This window comes from Plutella xylostella, chromosome 4 (assembly GCF_932276165.1).
Source record: "Plutella xylostella chromosome 4, ilPluXylo3.1, whole genome shotgun sequence".
Classification (NCBI taxonomy): domain Eukaryota; kingdom Metazoa; phylum Arthropoda; class Insecta; order Lepidoptera; family Plutellidae; genus Plutella; species Plutella xylostella.
Window position 1 is genome coordinate 7,916,977 of NC_063984.1, and position 18,394 is coordinate 7,935,370.

An 18,394-nucleotide genomic window follows, 5' to 3' on the forward strand; every position below is an offset into this window, starting at 1 on the left:
CGACAGAAAAAAAACAGGAAACAGCCTAAAATAATTGTACCTAATATTCGCGGTTAGGGCTAACATAGTGCCTAAGCAGAGAGGGTGGGAAGTGGAAATAATAATGTAGAAAGCTAAATATTGGTAACCGTTCGCAATACTGGGAAACGGGTTGTTGCGCAGACGGCTGGCCGGGAGAGCGCGGGGTGGGGCGCGGCGGCGCGCGGGGGGCGGGGGACCGGCCAGGGGTCGCGAGGTGTTTCGATTTTAATCTCCTCAGGCGAGCTCCGTCACTCCGCTGCAATGGAGCAATTTGCATGCGGCTCGTGGGCGACGTCCGCCTACCCACGGTTACACGGATCGTAAATTTTGTCCTTTTACTCGCAAGATGGGATTTTTTCCGCAGGAGCAGATGTCCATTTTTCCGTAAGGGGCTAATTTATTGAACCTTACGGCTAAAGCTATAAAAGAACGTCCTGAATTAAAAGTCACCGACCAAAATGTGAACATTGACCTCGTTTTCCGAGTAAAAACTTTGGGTATCTCTTTTACTCTGTATGAAACGAATCGTGCTGTATCTATAGTCTACATCTACGAATTGTAGCAGTGTATATGAAAAGTCTTATTGTAATTGCGAGAATAATGAACGTACTTGCTGCAATAACGAGGCTGACGTCGATAGGATCGGTTCAGAAAGAGCATTCACAGCATGAGCTCGGTTCGATTCACTTTCTGTCTGGCTATCGGACCATGCCATTGTTAATCACCAGTAATATGTAATGCAAAGTCACTCTTCGCCTGAAGCACTTATTCACCTACAAATGGAAATGTCAGATGGATTTCGTCGTCAGCGAGCCGTATAATTATCTGAAGACAAAAATACCACTTCTGGCTCTAAATTCACTGCCCTCAACTCCTCAGTGAGGTATGCGGTTGTTCAAAATAGACGGAATATTTAAACATATTACTGGAGCACGTGATTGCTTTGTTTTCTATAACATCCAGCTGCGTTGAGCTAAAAGCTCCCGCTGTTCGACCTTGAGATATCAATATCTTATGCCTGAACTGGCTGTGAAGTTACACGTTCCTACAAGAGGTCAGTTTGCTTCCGAATCTGAGTGTTGAAATATTCGAGCTGAGTCATAGTTTTGGTTATTGCCCGAAGGCCGAGGCAGGCTCACTGCATAAAATACAAGCCGAGAATAATTCGATACAGAATCCGTTTGGTTTAGAGTTCGGACATTTAGCTTTACCAATTCGATTGTTCTCTTCGGTCGGGAGTGGGCGTTTCAAATTTAGAAAATTGAACAATCTATTATGGGTGCCTTAATTTGTTAAATCGTGGTTGATTGATGACTGCCCCTAAATGTTTAAAATGTACACAATCTTAGAACTCTACTGTAATTACATAGTACCTACCTAAAATAAGTACACAAAATGTCACATATAACATGCTCCTGTTCTCAAAGGTCTTGAAAGAAAGTAATAATAGACCGAAATCGACCTTTAAAACTGCTTCAACCGAGTAAGTGCACGTTAGAGTAGCAGACAATGCGAAACCTCCAAGAGGTGGGAATCAGTGAGCGCGACGCGTCGCAGCCGATTGGCCGCCGAGCAAATCCATCGTCTCGGAGGACTCGTTGCTTTACTAACTTGAGAAATAATCCTATCGGTAAATATTTATAGTCACATTGTCAGACGACACGGCTGGCCGCGCGCACACAATGCCACGTTAACATATTGCAGCCGGCTGGCATTAGTCATACCATACTCCAGTATGGATGACACGATAGCGCATCCTTCCTTCCCCGGTTTTATTTTTAGAATTATAAATAATCCTTTTTTTATGTTTCCTATTCATTTGGTCTTACTTATAGCTAAATTAAAGCAGCATTCCAGTTAGGGATATCGGTCAAAGCTCCATCGGCTAAATCCGGCAGGTCCGCCCAACACTGAAGTTGTCCGCTCGGTGCAAGCGCCAGTGAATGGCCGGCGGATCGGCCACGCCGGGGACTAAATCGGTAATGCGATGCGTTCGCAAACAGATTAATTCGCGCAATTAGCGGCATGGCGCTTGCGGCCGCCGCTGAGTGCCTTCCGATGGATTACGCCTTCGTGTTTACTCACACCGAACTGAGCGCTTAACGACCGTCTCACTTTGTTCGTTTATCGATTGATGAATCATTTATTAGTTTCACCGGCCGACGATTTGAATTCACCGCCTTTGTTTACTCCACGCGTGCGTCGCAGTGACTGCTGCCAGACTACAGCCTTGTTGCTGATAGGGAATCTGACACAAGATTGATGGTCGTTACGATAACCTATACGGAAATGAGACAATTGTTATTGCCGAAGGGGAAATAGAAGATGTTTTTATACCCTATTAAAATAATGAAAAGTTAAATAAAACTGTGTACATAAAATGATGCCGTTTTGGTTGCATCTTCATTTAGATGTGAAAATTTAATTAAGTGAATGCATACCTTTCACGTCATTAACGCGCGTACTGGCTCCCCGCATAATTTCCACTATACATACCCAAGCCTTCGCCACGAGGCGTACAACTAAATAGCAGTACTAAATATAAGCCAGTGGATGCAGACAAATGATCCGCAATAATATGGGTTCTAGTGACGTAATTAATTGCATCATTCATAATAATAAGTTGTGGGAGAATGTCTGTCTAGAGCAGTGGAGCACGTGGGTGCAGAGCACTGAACTTGAACTGCTCTCACAAGAACTAGTCACCAGCTCTCATGCAAACAATCACCACTCAAGCACCACATAATGACAAGTAACAAACACTTGGAAGGTAATTCAGCTATCCGTATGTGCATATCTCAGACTGCGTCGGTGATCTTGCCCCCTGTGTGACAACTGACGACCATTGTGCGGGCTATATTAGTGGAGACTATAGCCTTATAAATTGTAAGGGGCTCAAAGGCCTGTAAAATAATTCTGGAAGGAGAAAGTCTTGGAATACAATTTTTGACTTGTAACTTTATTTGGGTTAGTTAGAAGATAAACATATATTATCACAACATGTTACGAAGTCAAAAATTGAGTTGCAAGACTTTACCTCTACATTTTTTTGGTTCATTGTTTTCTTGACCTAAACCCGAAAAACAGAAGTTGGTCGACACAAAGAGCTTTTACTTGTTTTTCTATGAATGTGCTCTTTTAACAGCAGATTAAGAGCGTTTTAGGGAATCGTAGGTATGTAATCATATTACTCAATCATGTTATTCTTAAGAACACACCCAAAAGTTGCCAAAAAAAGTTGCTTTTTGTACTTACAATTAAAGAATATTATGTTCTATCCATTCAAGACGAAACTCAGAGGGGGAATCTTTGACGGCTTATAATTAACGTTTTCTAAGTTATTGTGAAAGTTTACTAGCAATTTGTAACAAAGTAGGTAGTACAAGCCGGCGCTAGAAAATAACATCATATCGTTCAGTGAAGAGTGAGAGTTTTCGCTGAAATAAGCTGATCCGCTAGTACGGGAAAAACTACGTTTTCTCCTGTCTCCATACATTATCAGTCAAAATTTTCATGATATTTTCCGCTATAAGCGCCACTTAGTATGCGAGAAACCGAAAACTTTTATAGTTTTTACCAAACCAACAAACCTGTACTAGATCAACTAAATGTACGAATTTACAAGGACGCACAGCGTGCACCCCGCATCACATGAGTAGCAAGAAAAATTTGGTTTTGTCAAATGTTTTTATTCATCGTATAATATAACATTTTCTGACGATTGTAATTTTTTTAATTTTAAACTACCCTTAAATCTTACAATAATACTTTTTTACTACCTAATAATAATTATATTTATCGAATGGATTCTTTAAACTTCAATGAAACATAATAACGTTATTACTCACGAAAGGCACCGTATTATTTAAGGAAATGTGGCCATCGTATTAGGCTATTTGATTATTAGTTTCTCGTATTTATGGAAACTTGACCAAACAGCCGGGTAAGTTAATTGCTTGGCGTGGGCGCGGGTGCGGCTGTGGATCTACTCGTTGTTTATCGATTAGCTAAGATTCCGTGCCCATGATGGTCCAACTTATGTCATTTGGACGGGAGTCAAGGACATCGGCCGCCGCCGCCGCCGCCGCCGTCGCCGCGCTCGGCTCTGGCCTTATTCGGCGATTGGTGGGCGCCAGTTTTATGACTTTGCCTTTTTTCCTTCTCTGTTTCCATGTACGCTACGCTGATAATACGTTTACATATTGTGTGCTTAGGCTCTTCGGGCCCGGGAAGCGTTGACCTCTGACGGTTTTGCATTGTCTCAAGGACAGTCACATACGGAATAACACAGTGCTCAATGTTATTAAGTAAAGCTTTTTGTCTGGTATTCTAAATCTTCTAAACTACGTCTGTTATACATCTGTAGACTGTTAGATGTATAGCAATAGCAGTATAGACTGATTAGATTCTAGGGTGGAATTATATTAGTGATTGTTTCGGTAATTAAGAATTTATTTTACTACAACATGATCATGATTTACGGGTACATAGATCGGGTCGCGCACTTATAAAATTTAACGCACTTAGCTGAGAGTTTATTTCACATGTTTGGTCTATCTGGTAGTTGCAAATATGAGCTTCCATTATGGCGGCCGGAGCCGGAACACATTGGCTGGAAAAATGGAATGTGACATTTTAAATTTGGCGCAAAGCTCACGACATTAATCTGGCGCGTCGGCGCCCTCGTACCGCGCGGGGCAAATCCGCCCGCCCCCGGACGGCCCGGAAGATGGGAAGATTTCGAAAGTCTAACATCAAATTACCAGCTTTAAAGCGTAGTGAAATTCCCCGGGGCGCGCGACAACACACCTTGCCTTTCAGGGGCGGCCCTTAAATAACGCCACCGCGTCCTTCGGGAAGTAGCGGGGCCCGCGCGTGCTCTTGTCACACTTTCATCGACGCGTTTTACATACGGAGACGTGCGCGGAACGTCAATCGCGTAGGGCGGGCGGCGTATCACAATAGTTTCGTAAATGACTTTGCGCCGGAAAAAACGGAAGCTGAATGAAATAAGGAAATGTGTAGGTATTACAGAGGTTTTAATTCGTTCGAGTTGCAAAAAACATTGTGTTTACGTGGAGAATAATTAGAGGCTGCGGGCGACGATGCTCGCGAGCGCACCGTCGGATGTCACAAATCCTGGCCGGGGGCGGGCGCGGCGGCTAACAGCCGTGTTGCCTACCCTCGCGATTCATAATAACCGTTTTTATTTCCGTAACTAGCTGCGATGCGCTCATTTTGTCGGCTTACGCGCACGTATTGTGTCGCCCCGGTATGAATGGCCCCCAGTAATGGAGTTACTTACACCTACACAGCTCTCTCGTTGAATGCTTAAAATAGGTCATGAGTAGGTAATAAACACTACCGGGATGCGACTTGTTGAGATTTATCCTATCAACATTAACGTACACCATTTGTTTGGAACGTAAGTTAAATAAATACAATGGCATTGTTGTCTCTAATGAAATGTAGCGTATCTGTCCTTACGGTTATTATTTATTTCCCCATTTGTTTAAACGACAATGACGGCTCGCGTTTCATTGCCGTTTGGGGAACTAAAACGTTCGCATGTAATAGGAAACGATATTGAACTCGGAATGGACGCCTGCGTTGTGCATTTGAAAACAACTTTCAAAGTTATGAAAGAATATAGCTTGTATCAATAGAAATACTGTTTCATAACTTGGTCATCCCAATAAAGTCTGTCGTAGTCTCTTCATAATTACCTGAGTGTAAAATATGATGCTAACAAGTTGCTAAGCTTTGTAACAACGTGCAAATAGTCCCAAATGACCTACAATATTCAAGAGTTCATGCAAAAATGATGAAATGAATGAGTAAGTAGGTAGTTTATAAACAGGGTTGAAACCGCCGCGCCAATAGCCACTAGTGTTGGTACTCAGCTCGCTTAAGTAATAAAGCTTTATAACGATCTCGTGATAATCGCTTTGGACCCTTTGGATTAGTTAATTTACGAGACACAAGTAAAATTGAGTTTTCTTAACGTTATCTATTATTGTTATAAATATACTACTGGTAAAATTAATCAATGCAAAACATTTTGTTTTGCTTTATTTCAAAGCTTTAAATATAAATTAACCTTATGTACACAGTCCTGTTCGTGTCAATGCACCTACTCATCTAGGAGGCAAGAGGCTTTGTGTACCTACGTGTATTTGAAAGAAATAAAACATCATTTTCACTGATGAATAGCTAAGTCGTCAATAAAGTCGACGAAGCCCCAGGGAACGGTTGGAGCGGCTACTGGGAGTTTAACATTTATTTTGTAAAATATATAATTCGCGAGGCATATTGGAAAACTTGTAATTGGTTTAGTTTTATATTCGCCCGCAGTGTGTGCTGCGCAAACTTAAATGATATCACTTAGAAACTGAGCCGCGACGCGTCTGTATAACACCCTGTATATGCGGTCGACAACTGTCTCGAGAAAAACGACTCAAGTTTTTTTATTTTATTATGTTTAAGAATATCACGTTTCAAAATCGCGTAAAGGATAGGGTGGTTGTTAAATTTTTCTATTTTACTTTCATATATGGATTTTAAAACTGCTTTTTTGTTTCAGATTTTGACTCGGAGTCATAAATATCATTGTAAACGAGCTCGCTTATAAGTAAGTAATAGATCTAAGTATTCTTAAGGAGATATGATTATATTGAAATAACACCACGGGACATTATCAAGTTGAGTACAATTTCCTGTCTCCTACATCTTCCGAAGCTTATAAAAGTAAAAAAAAGTTTAAAAGTAGGTAACTTGGCCGTATACTTACCGTGCGGCGATGACATAACTTCTGAATTTCTCGACGAAATATTACCAAAAAGTATTTTCATTCGGGAGCTCTTCTACCGAGTTTTCTAGCTATTTTAATTCTGTTTAGATTCGAAGCCCCGTGTCAGAGATCTCGCTGAAGTATTAGTTTTATTCATCATCATGATCATTATCAGCCCGTATCTGCCCACTGATGGGTATAAGCCTAGTAGTATAAGACTATTAGTTTTATTACCTACTTTTAATTCATTTACTAAAATTACTCGAAGTTCACAAATGAAAATCTAAAGTTAAACTCATCCGTCACTGATCTTGTTGCTGGCCTAGCAATTAATAATCTTCGAGACGATTATTTCAATTAATCATAACGTATCCTTTAACACGAGTGCAAACATCTGCAGCATTTCTCTCGCACAATGACGGCATGTATATGAAATCCATAAGCTTAGAGCAGCAGCCCTGAGCTCTGCAAATTGCAGGAGAAACATAAGCCATTGTCTAGCGCCGCCGAGGCGATTCGCATTAATAAATGCCAGATTGCCTCTCCACGTCAAACCGGCGTACCTGTGGCTCTCATTGTTACCTGACATTTGCACTTCATAAAGACCAGCTCTTGCTGCTCCGAGCAAGTGAGAGACTTCGTGAAATTGATATTTCATGTGTCCAATTCATTTGTCGGGTCGGTGCCCCGCGCCCGCCATTTTACTTTCGAAATGGCAGACAATAATAGATTCATTACTATTACTATTTAAATACATATTTATTGCCCATAATTAAAGTAGTTCATAGGAGAACTTATGTAGGTATTGTTAGTGGTATGATAATGAGAACTCAAATGAACATAAATTTCGCCTGTAAAAACCGCAATCTTAAATCACCACCATGAATACGGTAATCTGAATTTTATTGTGGTGGCATATTTTAAGTCTCGGTCCTTAGTCTTTTCACCAAATCCCCCGGCGAAATGGCCGGAAAGATTCGGATATAACACCTTTTGATGAGCTCTTCCTTTGCAAGTGAAACGAGAAATACTGAGGAGAAAATAAAACTCTCCATTTGTGTACTTGTGACTTATTGTATTACGTTCGCGGTTCGTTAAGCTTCCCCGAACTAGTCATAGACAAACCGTCTTAGCTTCTCTGTGAATAATACGCTTATTATTTGTTATTCTAAACAAATTTTTGGATTCAACTCGCGGTGGAAATTTTTAACCGACTTCGAAAAAAGGAGGAGGTTCTCAATTCGTCTGTATGTTTTTTAAAAATGTATTTTCACCGATTACTCCGCCATTTATGGACCGACTTTGAAAATTCTTTTTTTGTTGCATTCCACTCCCAAGGGTGGGTACTTATTAAAGGGGTAAAAACAGGGTATGAATTTCTATTTTCGGCACCTATTAACCGATTCTAATGAAATTTAGAACATAAATATACTTCTTATAACAAAAAAATATGATGGTGACCTTGAGCTGATCTGATGATGGAAACGGAAGGCAGTCAAGGGAACTCCTCAACGGTAAGTTGGTGCCATATTTATTCATTACTTTGTCACCGCACCAACATCAAAAAAGCACAGTTCCTGCTTAGGTATATTTGTACTGTCACATAGAATTGGTGAACCTTAAATTATTTCTTACTCTTTCCGCCCTGGCTTCGCACGGGTGCAATTATTGCACTAAATACTTTTAACATTGTTTTTTATATGAATAGGTATAGGTGTGGTGTATGTAAACTAGATAACTTTTGAATGTAGGTACTAAAAACCGCATCAAAATGTGTCAAAAGACCAAAGAGTTTATTTTACTCATGGTAGGTAAATAACATTTTATTTTGATATTTTATTACAAACTTCCTTCTGTTGCGTTTCCTAAAAGGCCCTGTCTTTCTTTGTGGCGTAGGTATACTCGTAGTATACTTTTAAAGATCTAAGCATACTTAAGTACATGGACGAGACTTTGTTTTATACTATTTTAGTGGTATTTATATGTAATTGAATATGATTTAAAATGAATCTGAACAGATTGTTATAAAACAAGTGACGTTAAAACTAACACCAGTGATATTTGGACAATTTGAAGGCAGAAACAGAACACCCTATATTATCCACGGGCCGTTAGGCTGTTACGAGCAATGGAATGGTCGAGGCGACGCACATTCACCCGGCGAGCTGCACGGCCCCCCACGCCCTACCACGATTATTTCCATTTCTACAGTATCGTTTAATTTGCGCAGTAAAAATATATTATTTTAGCCGAAATAATTTTTTGGAATCTGTGATCGCTTAACTTTATAAAACACCTAAGTAGGTAGGTACGCCGCCGCCGGTACAAAAAGTCTTGAATAAAAATCTCAATTTAATAATTTAAGTACTCCACATTTTCCTGCTCTCTGGTTTATGCTGTAAAATGAATTACGAGGATGAATTCGATGTTTATCTTGCCGTAACAGTAAGACCGCACAAGATGTTTACAATTTGTGCAATGCTACTTTAATCGAAACGTGTGCTTCGCAACGCACCGCCTATGTTCCCTCCTCGCGTTAGTGTAGCTAATTAGTCTAATATCATGTTTACACCGACTGCCTACACGCGCGCCGGCCGTTGCCTCATACGTGAAATATTCCTTCCTCACTCGTTAATACCTTTCAATTATTTCCTCAAATAACACCAACTGGATCAATCGTAATCTGCATTTACTAGATAGAGGACCCAAGGCTATTTGCACCAGTTTATAAAACATTCAATATTGCAAGAACAAAGGCGAGTCCTCGAAAGTTTGTCCGCGGCGGACGCCCAAAGCCGTTCCCCGTTCATGTCCGCAGTTCACGGAAAAGTGGAGGTAGCATCAAGAGAACTTTCCACTTCGTACAGTAGTATTACCTTATCTGGAAAGGAATCAAACTGTGCTGCATTCGCCCGCAATGTATTATGCAGTGCCAGTGGGGCCGGCGCCTCCGTAACAGCCTCCAAACACTTCTACTTCCCGGACAACGACTCCTTGAGCACTCGCAAACAAAGGAACCGACCCGTTCCAAATATCTCCCTAAATTACTTTCAATAAATCCGACGACTTACTCCTTATATTTTTCAATTGACTTTTCTCCCCGATAACACAGAAAAACACTCGAATTCTCGACGGTCTAGCTCGTGGCAATTACTCAATTTTGGTATTCAGAGATATATAATTTAGTGAGTTTGGCTTCCGTCTGCAGCGGTGACGCAACGTTTGATCCGGCACATCGTATCGCATCGTGGCTTGTTTGATAGCAGTGCATATAGAACCGAGATCGCTGGAAATAGTTTGGTTGACCTGTCTTTGCAATTTACATTCTGTCTTCCACTAAGCTCTGTACAGTTACCAAAGTAATTTAGTCGGGTTTCGACTGAAATGTATTATAGTTCCAGCGATACTTCCACAAGTTTATTAATTAAATATGAAGTATGAAATGCACTTAATTTCGCGCATTCCGGAAATTAGTTCCATGGCGAGTTTTGAAACTATTAAGTACTTATCAAACAAAATGGTATTGCAGATCATTTCATTAGTAACCTTTACAAAATTATGCGCATTTGTCTAAAGTTGCGAGTTAGTTGAGTTAATTCTAAATAAAGAGATAGGTATTCGTTGGAATTAAGGTCCTTTATCGCGTCTCACGCAAGTTTTCTCGGCGGCTCTGCTCTACTTACACGATTAATTTGAGTCGATAAATCCGTATTAAAAGCGAGCGGGGCCGGCCGAACCGCTTCCACAGTAATAAGTGGCCGACACATTGGACTTTTTGTTCTCATTCCACTCCGCAAGGTGTTTCTAAAACATAGCGCAAATGGACTTTAGTTTCCTATTTATTTGTTCATACATACATAAACTCGGTTTCTTTACTCCGAGGGATAATGGAGCTAAACGAATTTATTGTGTTTGGGGCTAGGGTAGCCGTTTTCGGGTGTTTTATTATTTCTGCGTTTCGCCTTTCGACCTATGGCCAAGTGGGTTGGTCTGCGGGATTGTCTCTGATGTTAATGATTATGAAACTGTTTAGTTTTACATGTATCTTGGTGGTGATATGAGGCAGTGCGCAGGGGGCCGGCAGACGTCTCGGCGGCCCGCGCGGCGCCTCATAGAACATTAAACGTCTGCTCCGGTGTTCGCTCGATAAACTTGTAAAAACGCCTTCTACCCATTTAATTTTATACCCTCGCTAAGCGTTGCTATTGGCAGATTTCTTCCTTTTACTTTTATGAGACGTTCATTAACTGTATCGCCCGTTTTATGTAAACTTTTTGTTTTGCCGTTCGCTAAATAAACCTATCATCTTCAGCGGTATCGACGATATAAAAATGCTTTAATGCAATTATCTGAATAGAGCGAACCTCATTTCTTACACAAAAGCAGCCAAGTTGTTCTACGTACCCGCATACATATAGGTACAAGTACTTATTTATATAAAAACATGAGCACATATAAAAACTTTAAAATGTATTATTCTGACAGTGGCAGCGATTCTACTCGTATGTTGACTCGCATTTAAAAATGTACTCGTACATTACAGATACAGGGGAAAGTATATTGATACACAAATATTTATGGCCTCAAGTGATAAACTTTATGCTGCGGTAAGAGTTTTATTTCACTCTTGAAGCGATCTTTACTTCTCAAGTATATTACTCCATTTCCGAAGGGGAAGACTCAAAATTGACCAATAAATAGCAAATTTTATGGCAGGTGCGTAAAATAAAGGGATTATCAGGAATGATAACCACGACAATATAAGTAACGACATCGTGAAGTCACATAAAGACGAGTGGAATAAGGCGCATATCGACGCTGGAGAATAAATAAAATACATGCCGTCCGTAAAGCACGTACAGACGAGAATACTTGATGAGATGGAAGCGAAGTATCACGTGTGACTCCGGCGACAGGCGGCGGCGGCGGCGGCGCTCCTGTCCTGGGCACGCAGACATTACAGAACAGCAGACTCCAGCACCACTACTAATTAGATGCTATCGAACGGCAGAGACTTTTTATTCCCTGGAAGTAGGTTTTGTGATTTCTTGCAAATATTCAAGTTTTCCCTTCGGTGAGACGTTATCGCGGCGCGCCCTCTCATCGCGGGGGCGGCGGGGGGTGGGGGCTCCCTGACGGGGAGTTAATTTGTTGGTCTCCAGGCGCCTCGCGTCTCCGTTTCAAACGGCGTAACGCGACCTCACCGCCTCGCCTTCCCCAAATTCACGACGAGGAGTCGCCTTTTGCAGCGATACCATCAATGTGTTACTGAACCTTGAATAAGCACTATAAAATACAAAGTCCCGCACCGGTGTCTTAGCAACAATTTCTACCTTGGAGTTTTTACCCGTTTTTACATTTTTTTTTCGACATTGAACATGTCACCAATGCGGACGATGTGTGACTATCTGATCGCAATTCCGTAAAGGAGCTCAACGTAAAATATTTATGAGTGGAGGGCGCGGGCGTAGGCGCGCCCGGGTGCTGGAGCCACGTGCCCGTCTCACCCAATACTCGTAAATGTCTCGCCCAAGGTACAACTTCATCTTTGAAATTATTATTTTCATTTATGGACACAACCAAAATAGTCCCAAGGTTTCGACCTCACCTAACATATTAGCACATATTTTCATAATGGAGTTAACACATTATGAACACTGTAGCAATTAACTAAGTTGAGGGACTGTGCGCGGGGGCCTCGACTCATTACGTGCTGGAATTAGCGAGCGAGGCTGAATTGTGGCGATATTAACGGGCCCGGAGTCCTGGCCTGTCCACCGTGGACCACCCTGCCCGTGACGTAGTGGGCTCGGGTTATTGGCAGACGCGCAAACCTTGGCGGTTTTTGTGGCGCATAAACAACAAGCCGGCTGCCGCGCGGCCGCCCGCCGATCGATTGATCGGAATTAAAATGCATAGTTTTCGGCCGCCGCGTTTATCAGGCCCCGCCAAATTGTCCGCTTGCCAACCAACCATCTCGCCGCAATCACGCTCCCCCACACGTATTGTGAACCATTATGTGTATTAGCAATAATCGTAATCATAGAGAGCTTCGATGAGCGTCTCTGAAAGCTTTTTGAAAGCCTGCGGCCGAGCGGCGAGTTGTTTATATATTGACGAGTCATCGCCAACGGTAGCGAAAGTGTCGGCCGACAGTAAGTCGTTTTATTTATAATCCCTATCTGCGAGATTATATTTTTGTGTGAAATGTTTTATTGATTGCTTTCTTTTCTAAGAAATCATTGTATCACTACCACGAAAACTTTCACGGCCTGGAAATTATTTACGAAAACAATACCTGTGCTTCTAGGGTTCATGGTGATTCTTTTGCGCTCGCGACTATCAGGTTATAGTTGATAAATCGCAAAATAATGTTTCCCCGTCTTCGTATGGCACACTCCTAATGTCTTCTTAATGCCGCGTGGAGTTGTCACATTGCGCATTCAGCATGTCAACGATTTCCCGCCGCTGCTAGACTCCCTCCGCCCACTTCAGGAATTTACTTATTTTCATAGAAACATTTTTACTTCTCAGTACGGAATATAACCTGGATCCGAAGGTATTTATTTAATATGTTATAATCCCAGGTTATTCAGATATTAGTATTAAAAGCTACGAGTATATGCAAGTTTTTTCTCGTAAGCCGAGCCGCCGCGGTCTAGTCGGACCCAAGTCATGGCCACTAGCTTAAACACTTAGCTCCTAATGCAATCTTTGCCACAAAAAATACCGTATAGGTATGGAAGTAATATATTAAATAATACATAAACTCTGATTGTATACCTTGATAACGTACAGGCTGTGTTATGTACTGTTGATGTGCCATATTAAATAAATAAATATTCAGATTACATAAATAATTAAGAAATTCTCTAGTAGTATAGTTACTAAAAGTACCAGAAGTAAATTATTATTATGTACCAACAGCACGCTTCACTGTACCAGCACGCTAATAAACTGACGTGAAATTACAAGAATAAGGACACTTCCTTTTACGTCCTACATTCCCAGACCTTTCAAAGTCAGAACAGCAGAGATCGGTGATTGGTGGGTTGAAATGTTAACTTTTGTTAGACCACTAATTGTCTACATCTTTGCATTTAATAAATGAGAAAAGTCCTCGAATGACGTTTTGATGTGCCTTATTCCGGCTGCTGACGCATATCTGACTGACTTATCCTAGCTAAGTAGCTAGTGTTTCTACATCGACACGCTAAAATGAACATTGAAAAACACTTCAACATTCACAAAATAAGTTCTACTTTTAAGGCTCCCAACTGTAATATAATTATGGAGGCTGCGTAGTGCCATCACGTCTTTCGGCGGCGCTCTATAATTGCAAAGAGTTTGTTAAGTATGAAAAGCTCCATTTGAACGTTAGTTTTTTTTTTCATTCCATGGTACCCGGGCGACGGGGCGGCGGCGGCGGCGCTGCCGTCCGCGCGCTCCTTTTGTTCCCAGAACGTGATCTGGCCGAGATGAAGCCGCCGACGTTATTGCTCCGCTCCTCTCTGCAATCCAGTTTGTTTCTGCCCGTCACACTTTTGTTCTGCTTTGCGTATTATCGGCGCTAAAATGATTTTCTACCTCGATTTTCCCTCGGGAACGCCGCCGACCGTTTGTTTCGCCGTGTAGGTGCGATGTAAACGCATTACGTTCTGTAGCGTTCGCCTCACTCCGATAGATCTCGTTTCTGAGACTTCGTTTCCAATGTTGCGCCTCGAATAACAAACGGTTTGCAGTGCCTGTCAAATACAGCTCAGTGTAAATATTTGCGGATAGTTCGCTCCTGTGTTTCGAAATCTTGTTTTCTCGCCTGAAGCTGCAGTTACGGTATCGCTAATTATTATTACATATTAAGAGCAATAATTTGCCATTTGCGTTAGCCATTTGGCTTTACAGTTAAACAGCGCACGATGCTCGTACTGCGAACATAAACGTAACATAACCGTCAATTTTTACAGCTTCCTCGAGCATGTACTAGAGACGCACGTTAGGACCTAATGTCTCAGACTGGGGCGCACGTATGACACCGCATGTGCTGCCCTCGTACGGATCAAATTGGTAACTTTTTGTACGCAGAAATGAGAATTGCTATCCAGACTGCTCCACCAAAACATAAATTATCATCTCTGCGAAAAACTTCCAAAGCTATTATAACTCTGTTCCATTCCGTAGGTATAAATCGCCCGCTCACTCATTCATTTTCCAATACCAAGAGGGTACTTTCATTGTACTCTCATGCCTGTAAGTTTGAGTTTAAGATTTATTAGTTCGTGTTATTGGTTTCGCGGGACTAACTTTTCACTTGTTTGCATATTGTGCTGATATACGGCAACAAAGCGGTGCGGGGACCTATTTATAGATACAAACTCTCAATGCCCGCTCTATGAGACAACTTACATGATTTTAGGTCGAGTAATTACACAAGCGATTATGTCACCGACTTGAGCTGAAGTGGTTATTCAGATGTCACGAACATTGAAACTGTTGTCTGTTTCAACCAGCTTGGGGTTGCCAGTTGAAACCGAGACGGTAGCTGTGAAACTCTCTGTTTCCTTTTAAGGAATTAAATCTTTTACCAATTTAAAGGGTCAGTGATGAAAAGGAACGGAACACAATGGAATGCTGCTGAAAGGAACGCTTTCGAAAACATGAAAAGGAGCGAAATTCTTCAAAACTAAGTCATGACTCATCGTCGGAACGTAAACATAGCGAACATTACACACTACACGTGGTGTAACAGCGACTGAAATATATATACGTAGAGATCACTGATATACTACGCAAAAGTTTGATGTTTAAGTTTTTTTTACTGATTATAGGAAACTATACCTCCTGTAGCTTGGCTGGTATAAAATGCTTTGTGCCTCCGAAATCTACATCAATATTTCCAGCTACCGCTTACTATATTATGAGTTTGCGATGACTCGGTGCGATGTTTCACTGACGAGCTGACCGCGGCTATTTCAGAAATGTCCGCTATTCTGCGCGAGGACGCTCACTCGGTCGATGAGCAATAATTCTTTTGTTCAACGGGTGAGAGCTTTATAGGATTACTTTTATTGCGCGGGAATTATGCGGGACTTCTCAACATTTTTCCGTGCCGTTAAATTGTAGTTCTTTAGACGTGCTGACGGTTGTAAAGAAGTTTTTCAACGGAACTACTTTTAGAGGTTCTCTTCAAAACTACAGACTCTGGGCCCTAATCGAAGAACACTGAAAGTTTATCAGCCGGATACATCTCTTAGATCCTGAATAACAATTTGAAAGGCCCATAACACACACGACCCAAACTTCCAGGAACATACGAAGCAACAGATATTACTTCGCATTTCGCTCCATTTCCACTCGAATAGCTAATATTGTCAGGAAAGGGTTCGGTATTGGGGAAACTCGCATGTCGCGGCGGCTAATACCCTTGTATGTCAAAATACCATTACCCATAGGGAGCGTGGTCTGTCACGCTGAGATTTGGCGGGACTTGGAGACTGATTAGCAATTTTGGAGCGACAGGTGGTCGGGGGGTGCGGGGGGCGCGACGCGACGCTGACCCGCGGCTCCGGCTGATTGATGACCGGCGCTCCCGCCGCCTGACGCCTGACTCCTGGAGCCCGCACCCCGCGCCGGCTACTTACATATTGCCTGTCCCCTCTGAAATGTCGCTAAAGTTCCCCGTCTATTTGCACCAGCTTTCGATTTCCATGTGAAATATTATCACCGAGAAAACGTATATTCCTGCGACATGCTCTCCTCAATAAAACTAGTCGAGCAAGTACTCGCTATCACCAGCTTCAACCACATGCCATGCAAATGTTGAGCGCTTTTTTACATGTTACTGACAAAAAAGTGTTTTTGCGGGTGGGATGTGAGCTCTATGTTTAGACAAGCGTAAAACTTTTTCCGATAGTTTTCAGTATAATCTGATACCATGAATATCATGCATACTGCAGATTAGCAATCCCAACTTCCAAATACCGACTAGGAAAATAGTGATAATATTCACAAATTATATAAAAATACATTATTTATAAAAAAAAGCATAATAAAATAACGGTGTATTTCTTATTTTATAGAAAAAATCACTTTGGAGTAGATCTATCTGTTTGTATTCTTATTCGTAAGGATCCGACATTTGACCAAATGTCAAGTGAGGGTCGAACGATGGTCCCGAGGTCAAAAATCTTATGCATATTCAGGGCATAAGTAACGGTCGCGGGACCGGTCCTCGCCCATTGTTGGCGGTGAATGGTCCGCCGTCGCAGCTTGCAGCTCACGAACACCAACACTTTGGCCTAATTTCACCAACATTGGGGCCAACCAGATTATAAGAACACTACCGAGTCAGCAATGGTCATTTAAAAGCGCCATAAAGATAAATGTTTACTGCTGATTGATAAATGTTGAAGGCAGTAAGTAATTACAGCTGCTGTAAGTTATGCTAATGATCTGCAAATTTAATTTTAAATAACGTAGGGGAACTTTGCGAGCTAAACTTAAATATACAGGTTGGTTTATAAAAGTGAAACGGAATGACGTGAACGACAATAATAAGTTGGTGGCCGATTTAAAAGTGGCTTAACCGGATTTGATAGTATGATTTTTGCCATTTAGACCGTCTAGCTGGGTTCACTTTGATTTGAAGGCGAACCGGCGAAATTAAATCACTACGATTTATTATCTTAAGTATTCTAAAGCAAAAACATATCGAGATTTGAGAGAGATATGTAACATATTGCTCTACAGTATTCATTCACGAAATTACATAACTCAGCACAACTACAACTAAAATTGCAACAGAATAATAGGGCTCAGAATAATGATGTTATACTCTCCACGAATAACCTAAAACGTGGTAAAAGATTATAACATTATTATTAGTGGAATATCAGGCAACCGGCGGCGTAGGATGTGGGTTATAATTATAAAATAAACTACTCCGACCCAGACGTAAACATTAGTTAGCTGAAATTAAAACTACACGTTTCTACATACGTGTGGGACGGCCTTGGTTTTCGGCCATAGCGATATTAGGCGTATATTCGCCTAAAATAAAGGGATTATCAGGAATGATAACCACGACAATATAAGTAACGACATCGTGAAGTCACATAAAGACGAGTGGAATAAGGCGCATATCGACGCTGGAGAATAAATAAAATACATGCCGTCCGTAAAGCACGTACAGACGAGAATACTTGATGAGATGGAAGCGAAGTATCACGTGTGACTCCGGCGACAGGCGGCGGCGGCGGCGGCGCTCCTGTCCTGGGCACGCAGACATTACAGAACAGCAGACTCCAGCACCACTACTAATTAGATGCTATCGAACGGCAGAGACTTTTTATTCCCTGGAAGTAGGTTTTGTGATTTCTTGCAAATATTCAAGTTTTCCCTTCGGTGAGACGTTATCGCGGCGCGCCCTCTCATCGCGGGGGCGGCGGGGGGTGGGGGCTCCCTGACGGGGAGTTAATTTGTTGGTCTCCAGGCGCCTCGCGTCTCCGTTTCAAACGGCGTAACGCGACCTCACCGCCTCGCCTTCCCCAAATTCACGACGAGGAGTCGCCTTTTGCAGCGATACCA

At 41.8% G+C, this 18,394-nt stretch overlaps 1 protein-coding gene across 4 annotated transcripts in view; it reads left to right on the forward strand.

Moving 5' to 3' along the window:
• LOC105388924 (protein muscleblind) overlaps window positions 1-18,394 on the forward strand; it is a 267,411-nt gene that overhangs the window by 164,787 nt on the left and 84,230 nt on the right. For 3 of the 4 annotated variants that reach the window (XM_048627309.1, XM_038121243.2, XM_038121242.2), the window contains one exon: window positions 6,605-6,652. The exons of the other annotated variant lie outside the window; for it this stretch is intronic. The gene's annotated coding sequence lies outside the window, so the exon portion shown is untranslated. The remainder of the gene's footprint in view (window positions 1-6,604; window positions 6,653-18,394) is intronic. 4 annotated transcript variants of the gene reach the window in all.